General features: G+C 40.8%; 1 long non-coding RNA gene across 2 annotated transcripts; it reads left to right on the top strand.

Moving 5' to 3' along the window:
* The first annotated feature begins 744 nt into the window (after positions 1 to 744).
* LOC147755964 (uncharacterized) lies at positions 745 to 9,649 on the top strand. Of its 2 annotated transcripts, XR_015327027.1 has the most exons (5): positions 745 to 844; positions 3,101 to 3,267; positions 8,231 to 8,361; positions 8,547 to 8,643; positions 8,870 to 9,649. It is a non-coding gene; the product is annotated as an uncharacterized LOC147755964 (long non-coding RNA). The 2 variants fall into 2 exon arrangements; XR_015327026.1 differs by lacking the exons at positions 745 to 844; positions 3,101 to 3,267 and adding an exon at positions 3,303 to 3,801.
* The last annotated feature ends 1,226 nt before the right edge of the window (positions 9,650 to 10,875 follow it).

Raw genomic sequence — 10,875 nt, forward strand, 5'->3', positions numbered from 1 at the left:
TCAATCACAAGAGACCATTAAATACCTCGAGCTACTGAAGACTGGTGACGATGTTGTGGTTGTTGGATTTTTTCGAATTTATGCTTGGCGACAACGCATTACGTTTCGATCTTGGTCTGCGCCAGCATACAGCATCGATATTGTGAACATATCACAAAGACATTTGTCGGTAAATCATTCCAAAATGACTGTTCCTAAGTCGGCCTGCTTCAGGCGGTCGAGGACACGGAAATCGATAGATGTTTTCCGGGAGAGAACAACTGCCATTCCAACCGGACAGTACTAATGATTATGAGCAGACCGAACAGACGATGGCGGTGTGTCTTGCTAAGATACGAAATGATGATGTCCGTAGCTTAATAAAGATCGCATAATGATATGGAAAAATAACACTATACCTATAAAGCTTAAAAGGCTAGAAATTAGGACAGCGTTGAGGAGGGTCCTGCAGGACAAGCAAGTTTTCCGACATCATCGTTTAAAATTGGCAGAATAATTTCGAAAGCGATTGTTCCACTTATACATCCATGTATCGATAAACAGGCTAAAATACTGCAGGAGACCATTATCAACTTACAAAGTTTTTAGCAAAACGTGTCTTTGTTTATTGTTTACTATTAAGCAGTCGTTTCCCTGCTTCACTCACAAGGATTAACAAGCTTCTTAATTGTCTAGACTACATTTTTCCTTGCAGTTTTTCTACGAATCACGTGCTTGACAATCAGTACTAGAATTAGTACCGACCGCTAGTAGCAATCCGTCGATCAACCGTTATTCCCTACGAGCTTGTAGCCAGTGGCCAAGCGCTGTAAATTCATCCGCTGTTCGAATGAGTAGTACAGATGTAAGTTCTCATACTGAATGAATCCGTATTCCTGTTCACAGTGGCTGCTAGTTTCTTCAGACAGTTCGAGCAGTGCGTCTGTCGAATAGTATTTGTATCAAATATGGTCTATATACATAATACATTCATACATCGTGCGTCTTGTTTATAAAAATATCGTCATAAAAAACAAACATGGGTGGGCGTCCTTATAATGAATGGTAAGGACACTACAATTCGATCTAAGCAGTAATTCTTTGGCTTCTTTTAGACGAGTATTTGCTCCAGTCTCACCTAGAAGACTTAAACATTGGTCTTCCGATCGGTGTATGATATCATACTGGTTGGAAAATCTGCTCTATTTTATGCTTGATGCTAAAATCGCTGATTTTAGCATCAAGCATAAAAGCTGATTTAATTGTAAATTTATTCTAAATTATTTACTAAATACATTTATTTGGCACCCAGCCCTCTGGTGGGCAGCAATGCCAATACGACAACGTTCTTTGTATCGCCGATGCTCCTATCAAATTATACTAACGGCTAAATACGGTAATGATCCCTCGTCGTTAACGTGGCGCACAATACCTTCGACATTACTTCTTTCTTGCGATGGGAGCATATCAGGGCACCCCTTGCCGCCAATTCCATTACAGTTTGCATTTTGACCAATTTTTTTAGATCTATTTTTTAATTCATCCTGTGTCGTATTTCTCTTTTTTTTTACTTGTGTCCTATATATATATAGTGTTCCGTTGGCTAGTAATTTTATATGTTCGCCGACATACTTCGCAGGCGTGTGCGTGCGTCATCGTAGCTGTTTTTGTACGTTCCTGTCTGAAGACACTGGACGCGCAAAGCGTGACCGTTCTTTCTGCGTATAGCTGAATTATAGTTAATCACATTGTTCCCTTGGGCTTGCCTATGGATCCGCTGTGTCCTAATATTTTCGACAACAGCCTCGGCAGGAGCAAAGGACTGAGTGCTAAACATATTAGTAGTCGAGGCCACGATAGTACCTACGGCTATCCGATAAGACCGCCGCCGCCGCCGCCGCCGCCGCCGCCGCCGTGATCGACTGGACGTGCTTTTGCCTACTGTGTTTGTTGTTTTTATGTCGAAGGGAAATACGCCGCCTATCGAACAGTGGCGCTGCCGAATGCCGACAAGTTATACAGCTGATATCTACAGTCACAGTAGTAATAGTAGCAGCAATAACTGTAGGGGTAACATTGCAACTGTTGCCAAAATGCGCCAAAGGCTACCGCTGGTGGATAACGGAAGAAATAACACGTCGTTCTGGCCTTTGGCGGTTACCTCTCAATGCTAATGCTACCGATCGGATAACGCAAAAGGCTCTTGACTATTTGAGAGACTTCATTATACATTTTCACGATACATACATTGTTGTTAAATAACCGACGCTATATATATATATATATATATATGTTAGAAATAAGTAAGGTATTAGAATTTTCGCGTCGTTCAATGAATAGCTGCGGTCTATGCTTGGTTTAGTTCTACTAAACACAAATTAAATTTCATAACGTTTTGCTGTGATCTCGAGTCCTCAGGGTGAGCTTGAGTAGGAACGCGTCCTTCGATCTTTTAGAAGTAGAACGACAAATGTGCATTAGGTTTTCTGTCAAACTTTATTTCGAACGGCGCTCATCCTGGTAGCAACCACGTGCAAAGGGTGAATCAAGGTTGGCAGAAAAAAAAAACCATGCCGTTTTTCCGTTCCGAAAACTTACTAGAAGTGTTGTCTAAAGTCTCACTATAAAACAGACGTAATTTCCTCCGTTCGTCATAGTACCTCATTCTACTAAAAACAAATATACAGCTGACACTGATCGATATGTATTTCTTTACACTCACTTTAAAACAAACGAAGACGCAATGTATACATTTTACAATATGTCTATGTCACATGTATTTACTAAACCATCAATACATCCATTCAAAGTGATGCAGTGAAACAGCTAACGATCCTGCCATTTTGAGTAACCGTCAAATGTAGTCCAACCCGAGTTTCGTAATCGTAGATTGCAAAAATCTTAAAAATTATCGCCAGTCTCTGTTTTAATCTTCTTACTTAACTTAAGTTTCGGGTGAACGGAAAAGCTATAGTTAGCAACGTCTCACAACTATTATTAATTCATAGTAATCTGCAAGAGACGATAACAGCTCCATCGGAGTTTGTTTACCGTCATTCTTGCCCTTGACAAGCTTGAGTAGACGACTGAGACGATCAGAACATTCGATTATTTTTCTCAGTGTTTCAGATAGATATTGCCATGGTCCGTACGTGAGATGATACACTGAATGACACCGCGAAGACACCTTAAAGGTCACCTTTTTTGATCTTCTGATGATGAATGAATTGCAGCGACGAAAACGAAAGTGATCATGATGTGTATATTGATGTATGTAGAAAGACAACGGTGAGTGCAATTTCAATCATGTCGATGATCGTCACTTCCTAAATATGTCGTTGCTTTGTATCCCTAACTATTAATAGCTTGGCATGGTAATAAATCGCTGGACCTGGATGTCACACTGATACCCGGTGCGGATAAGTGGGTTCAGAATCTGATTGACAATGGCTCTGAGTCCTCGCGTCAACAGCAGTGTAAAAGAAGCATTTGTCGAGAAAATTGGCAAAAATCCTGAGGAAAACGAATTTCGCTACCGCAGCAATAGTACTAACGTGAATGCTATATGACATTTCGAACCGGTAGCTTCAATGGCCTTCAAAGCAGACGTTAGTGTTATCTGTGTACATTCAGTGCGGCTGACAAAATCGTTTGCGGTGGATTCAGTCAGCCCGAACACTACTAGTGCTGTTTGTTTGGAATTGCTCACTGCGTCCGACCGACTGACGCTTGCCATAATAAATCGTCTACAGGGGCGATCGGAACGGTCTTTGTTACGACTAACAAGAACAACAACAACAAGCACAGAAGTATTGTGTCGCAGTTAAGTGCCTTGTCAAATCATCTTATATCAAGCAAGCTCAATATCAACGGTTGATTATCTCAGTGTTATAGTGCAACATTGTTGAGTTCTGTACTTTCCCTGGTCCCGCGCCACGTGCATTCAACAACAATAGCAGACGAATTACCGGCACAACATTAATAACAGCAACAATCTTCTCGGCCACTTCTGCTATTTTTTCTTTACGGCCCGGACATCCGCTACGTGTCACAATTTATTTCCAACTTCTGACGCGAACAGCTTCCTATGCAGCTGGTAACAGACTTGTAGCGTGGCTGTTAAATTTTTCACGTTTTCCCTCCGCTTTTCGAAAGTCCATTGCATTAAACATTCATACCACTACAAACGTAGATTTGTCCGAACGTCGTTCGCTCCTGCCGCTCGCAAATAACTGTTATTGAGAATCCCTGGCTTTCCTATGCGTAATACCACTGGTGTAATAGTGGCTGTTGCTCTTTATTATGCCGCTAGAAACGCGTAGGTGATTCATGTTGAAACTGTCGAGTTCTGAAGATCAGCGTCCTTGCATAACCGATGTTTCTACTGAGTTTTGTCAAATAGAATGGGCAGTAACTATGTTTACCACACGGTTTGAACAAGGGGATTTAAGCGAAATCAAAACTGGGCATAGAGAGCGAAAAATATGCCACTGACAAAGCAAAAACTCTGGCCTCTTGTCATCTAGCATTTGTGTTCATACGTTTGTCGAGTGACAGCGGTGTCTTGCCATCCGCCTTCCACCGGTCAAGCTCAATTAGATCGTTTCGGTTCAACCATACAGAGTACCCTCACCCTCTCTACAAGCTTCGGTTCTTCCTTTATTTACTTCTATTAATGTCATAATAACTACTGTCGATATATCCGTGGTCTGACTTTGCTGACTATCTAGGTCGAGCACGAGTTGCTACGAAATGTATAGATTGGCCTAGGACAGTAGCACGATAGGCAACAAGGATAGTTAATACGTATCGCAGTCGTAATTCATCAATAAGATAAATCCTCCACTAAATAGGCCAAAACAAATAACCCGATAGTACAACCAGGTGTTTAGCCATACCAAATAAACGCAGCAACGGTCAATGTGTTTGAAATCCTAATAAAACGTCGCCAACGAGCTGATCGAGCCCTGTCCTACACAATATCATTTGATTCTGATATCGCCTTTGGTAAACTTAGTGCCCGACCCGTCGCCAGAACTGCTACTGCCTAGTCCGAACAGCGTAAATGCGGAGGTTTTTTCGTTCTTGTGACGGTGACGGCGGCGGCGGCGGCGCTGTTACGATTACTGATATTTCTATTGCCGCATTAATCATCACTATATGCATACTGGCAATATGATAAACTAGAGACAGCAGCGAAATCGATATGGGCTTTTTTTCAGTAGAGATATACATAACGGGAAATAGAACATGTTGCTCCGAGCTAGCCAGAAATAGGCGAGTTACTCAGAGGACACAGAGAAGTACAGTTGAATTAATGAGGAAAGGTTCAAGCAGAAATCGGGACGTAGGTACAGAGCGCTGTTGTAGGCCACTGGAGTGTGTTCATTCGCAGTTCAATTCCGTGACTAACCTCAATATGGATTACAGTTGTCGATGTGACCGTCATCATCGTTCTTACGACAACGCGCGTTCCACCTATATATATTCTTCGACTTTTGTTTCGATTAAGCAGGCAACCAGCGATACATGCAGTCGAACTGACTTTTCAGTGAGTGACCCGGACCATGGGTGTACAGGAAGCTAGCACGGCGATCTTCTCAGTGATCCCTGTCGTGGCGTAAGGATGGTGAAGATCGTTTTCGGTCGGAGCCTCCCCAGCAGCGCTGTCAGTAACACAATCTTACAATTGCCGCCACGTGGCGTCATCGAGCCATTCAGCTAACGTTATAGTGTCGCAGCCTGCTCCCCCACGCAATTTGCGCCGGAGCAATCGGCGGCAGAAATAGCTGGCCGCGGACGTTGCGCGCATCGTCGACTCTAGCTGAAGCAGGCTCACTTTGTGTACAGGCTTTAACACATTATCGTGGATGATTATTTCGCTATAGTAAACGGCAACACGGTAAATGACGTTACTGGCTGGGACACTCGTACTCGCACGATCACTGATTAACCATATATTCCTGTAAGATCCCCAGAATTTGCTCATGCTAGGAGAAAGTCTGAAACGATAATTTACTCTCTCTAAAAGTCTACTAGAGAAGGCTTATAAGAACTTTACTACATTGCGATATAATACTACGCGGAACCTAATACATTAAAGATTCTCGAGATGAAGTTTTGGGGAATTTTTAATAGGATTTACGTAGCCGTTTAAATGAAGCTCGGCCTTACCGAATCACCATCCAAAAAAATGAAAGGTTTTTGCCGTAAAAAGCCTTCCCGAATCCAACTGGTATTGACGTCGTAAGAACAGACAGAGACGGAAACAGGCTAGAATCTTTGATCTAAATGTTCGATTTGGATTCTCCTCTTCGCCATAGAACAGGTTCATTCGAAACGAATCTGACGTGAACCAAAGACGTAACGTTGCCACGAGTAAGCACAAGAAAAACTTAACCTATACTAAACAGCGTAAAGGAACTACGTGTGCTATTTCTTCTTCTGCTAGAAGTAAGGTGGCTAGAGCTGCCGGCATGCGTTTTCTGACACATGTGTCCGCCTCGTTTGCCGTTCTGATGATCAAAAGAGTCGTGTTGTTGCTATTGTTTTTGACCTGTGTCGATCCGTCCCGAAGTCTCCGGTTGCGTTGCTGGTGTCGTTGCTGCTCTTCGAGGGCTGTTCCTCTCTCTTCGATGATCCGTTTTTCTGAGTTTCCAGCTTTCTTCCAGCTCATCTGATACGAAACATCACTTCTGTGTAGTTATGTGTTAACAGATTTATGAGGAAGTAGTCCATGAATCGTTTATTTTCGGCCGTACGCGAAGAAATGGGTAGCAGCTCAACTTCATTCGATCCATGGCTGACAGTCGTCACTCTCAATGAAGCTATAGAACCAACCCTTGCAGGAGTTTTAAATTTACCAAGTCGGTTCCGCTTTATCCACTAGTTACAAAATGTGTTCCGTCGACCTTCGGCGTGCAAAGTCGGTCCACCCTTAGGAGAAGTTATCGACAATTCATGATCCGCGAGTATCGGCAAGATATTTCTTTAAGCAGATGAGAAAAAAGATGCTGAAGATCAAATGGCGAATTTGGTCGTTAACTCAAAAATTTCAAAGACCGGTTTCGCTGACCTGTGCCTTCATAGATTTCAATCAGAGTCTTTATGGTTTTGAATTTTCATCACTACCCTTGTGTCGTACAACCAGACGTCGAATGAAAAACAAAGCTGAGATACTTGATTTGTGTGCAAAGCACACTTTGTGCGTACCGTGAAGAAATTGTTACTGCTAGAAATAAGTTTTCTTCCAATATTAATGGCCGTGCTTGTTTTTAGCAATTTCTAGTTACCTATGTATTGTGTAGGCAATATTTCCTTAACGTGTTATATGAAATGAGGATATATAAATGGGGTCTGTTGAGTTGATCATGGGTCGTATCGCCGCTGCGTTTACTCTTAAGTATGCACTTTAGAAGACCGGTCGATTTCGTAATTTGTTATCCTTTCTCTTGTATTCTTGTAGCTCGGATATTTCATCAGTGTTTTTTTTTTTTTTTTTTTTCATCAATGGAGTTGAAATTCGGTTGAATCTGTCAAACAGTTTGATTTCTTTGCCGTCACTATATTTAATCAAGCCGTGCACCTATCCTCATCCTCGGACTGTATGTCTTGATGATAATGCAAAAGTTCGCACCAAATAACCGAAAACATTATCAATATTATTCGCTGGAGCTGTCGTGAATCATTGATTATGTCCAGTAGCGACTGGCTAGCCCGCACTGACCGGAACGGAACAGGGCACTAAAATCATAGTTTGGGCCGTGCAAGACATATAGCTGGGTCGAGCTTTCCTTGAGATCCAGCTGATAAAAATGGACGGCCTTTTACGCTCTTCTATGGCCGCGTATTGCAAATTAATTTGCTGACGTTGCCATCCGCAAAGCTTCTAGCGTTCACCAATCATACACGTTATGAATATTTTTTAAATGTGTTTTTATTATGGCCGGATCCAAACAGAAGCACCCAGCCAATTTTCCATTAGCGAAGATCGACATTCTAATAACTCCTAAAAATGTACCTCACAACAACGCACATATTTCTACTATATACATGAAACGTAGTGAGTATAAACTTCCCAATAAGAAAACAAATATATATGCGTTATATAATACCAACAAAAGTGTATAATAACGCTGATATAAAATTTCGAAATTCGCTCGTCGTGATTTCATAACATCTTCCTTTGTCTAGGAGCGATTTTAATGAACAGCAAAAAATTAAAGCCAGCAATTTTATATTTATTATTTAGACCTCGTCTTTACTGGAGAGTTACGCCGTCCATTCCAAGAATCAATCCGCAACAATACCGATCGCAGCGCCATTGGTGAGGTACTAATGAGAAGCCGCTAAACACATGATCGTCTGCTTACAATAGGAAAGGTAATAATTACGTAGCAGGAATTGGTATCGAAACGTATACGAACGCACGTATATTATTATTTTAGCTATCGGATCACTCAGTGGTTTATAATGAAGAAATGAACAACGTTCAGTGGGCCTTAGCACTCAGACAAGCTTAGCAGGAAACACAATCGTTCTTCTAAGAATTCCTAATTCTTTTTCAGTAACGGTTACCGCTCTTGATCTTTCGCGCGCATGGTAACGTTAGCAGTAGTGGATACGCTTTTCGTATCGGCTCAAAAGCTACAACTGTTAGCACAGGTATATACACAATGTTCATACCTTCCGGCTGATCTTCAGTAGCATAATCATGTTTTCCTTAAGTTTACTGGTACCTTATTTATGACCGTAAAGCCCATAAACTTGAACTTTAGTGGAGAGAAGCGGCACAGTCGGACAGTAACAACAAATTATCGTTTAGGGAAATTTCAAGTTCAAAAATTGTCCGTGCGTTCTTTGTTGCTCGTTCGTTCGTTCGTACCGGCAGTTGATTCGGCCGGAGGGACTCCACTGGGCTGGTCAGTAGCCTTACAACGTAGGAGATACCAAAGAAACGACACGGTGTATACGAGGCTTCGTTAAAGCGGAACAGTTAAACGCGTCGGACACTCGAAGTAATGCCGCTAGAAACTGAATGTACGATAGACCAGAAAACAATATGTAACAATGTTTCTAAAGTCGCACTTATTTAGATTCGTTTCTTCTGTTAGCTGGTGCCAATGGAAAAGGGGAACTTCAGCTTTAGCCAGAGACTCTAAGGCCTCGAGCCATAATGGACAGTTTGTAAGCGATTATCAACGTCGAAAATTCCACCGTTACGAATTGCAAGTCCTTATTGTTGACTTAGTACTAGTGGCTATTTTAACACATTGCCCTGACATGACTATTAAACTAAAGCCAGACCCTTTTCCAACGAAAACAGTATTTCTCACCTAATGCCACGTTTTTGAGAGTGACATTCTTCAGGTAACTTTTTTTTTTTAAATTTCCGCTTTTCGCTGTAAAATGAATATTGGCACCTGATGATCCCAATAGCAAAGTAATTGGTCTCCTGAAATTTATCACGTCTTCCTCATCTCAGGGAGTGACTTGGAGCTTTGCAATACGCTGTGCACGTTCATTTACCAGGATAGTAATACAAATATTATACAGAGAACGTCACAGTGAGAAATGTTGAAATAATCTCCAACATTATATATAGCATATTTGTCTGAAATATTCTTGAGCATGAAGCGTTTTAAAATGAGTATAGCGGTCAACAGCGATAAAGGACTAAGCCTTAGGAAGAAGGACTCTGATATTTAGGTTCGTATGGAAGAAGCGCTACAAATTCGTTTGGAAGGTGTTTTCTTTTCGGCTAATTGAAATTTCTGTACGGATTTTGATCTTAAGAACTACCATTAAGTCATGCAAATTGCAGGCGACCCTACGCTAATCTTTGTAGCAGTACTTCTCTGATATATATCATATTCTCTGAAGCTAAGAACGTTATCAGTAATCATCATTTCACGAGATATATATATATATATCTCGTGAAATGGCACTTTAAGTCAGTATAACGACTATCTAATATAATCAAGCGACCAAGTTACGATGACAGTAATAAGAGACAAATACTTAAGTTGTACAGGAAAACAAAACTATTTTGGCGCTATTTTAATGATAGTCAAGGCGCCAAATAAGTTGAAGTTCAGTAACTAGAACTACTATAGCCAGCTCGTCTTAGATCCAGCATGAGATAACGACAAATCGTATACGGCTGATACGAGAATTATGAATAAGTCTTCGGCAAAATCACATAGTGACATCTGCTACTGAACGTAAGTGAAAAACCTAAACTTGAGATTGGCATTACGTACGTACAGCTCGAGATCTTAACGTTAGCTTTTAACGTTTGCTCTATGCCATATCAGTCCCATACAATTAATATCTACCGATATATAACTTTGTCATCTGTGAAAATGTCGATATGTTACGAAAAAAAGCTCTATACGTCACGACGACATTTTGATCCTACATACAAATAATTAAGTTTAGGTAATTTTTTTTACTCACCAAGATTTATAATAATAACAACAACGGAGTAGCAAAATTGGCGGGTAAATCTTTAGATCATAAGTTAAACATCTTCAAAATTTAGAACTTAGTTCTTTTTGGATAACTTCGAAGCTTTCTAGCTGTAAGTAAATCGGTTCAATATGGAAGAGTTACCCACTTCAATAAGAACGAGCTTTAATTTTCTTTTAAAATAGAATGCCTATAAAAGAGGTTTTATGGCTACAGCGTCTTGACTTACGTCTGTTACAATTTTGATAGCATTAAGTAAACAGTGACAAATTATTATATTTTCTACTTCGTCTAGAATAATCTCAGAGTTCTATATAAAGCGCTGTCAGTCAACCTATACTATTTTTCCAATACGCTTATCATTAAAAGTCTAGCTGAAGCCTTAAGAAGATAGAAAAACGGATTTCTGAAGTAGTTTTCATCAAA

Source organism: Varroa destructor, unplaced genomic scaffold, assembly GCF_002443255.2.
Source record: "Varroa destructor unplaced genomic scaffold, Vdes_3.0 BEIS01000004.1, whole genome shotgun sequence".
NCBI lineage: Eukaryota > Metazoa > Arthropoda > Arachnida > Mesostigmata > Varroidae > Varroa > Varroa destructor.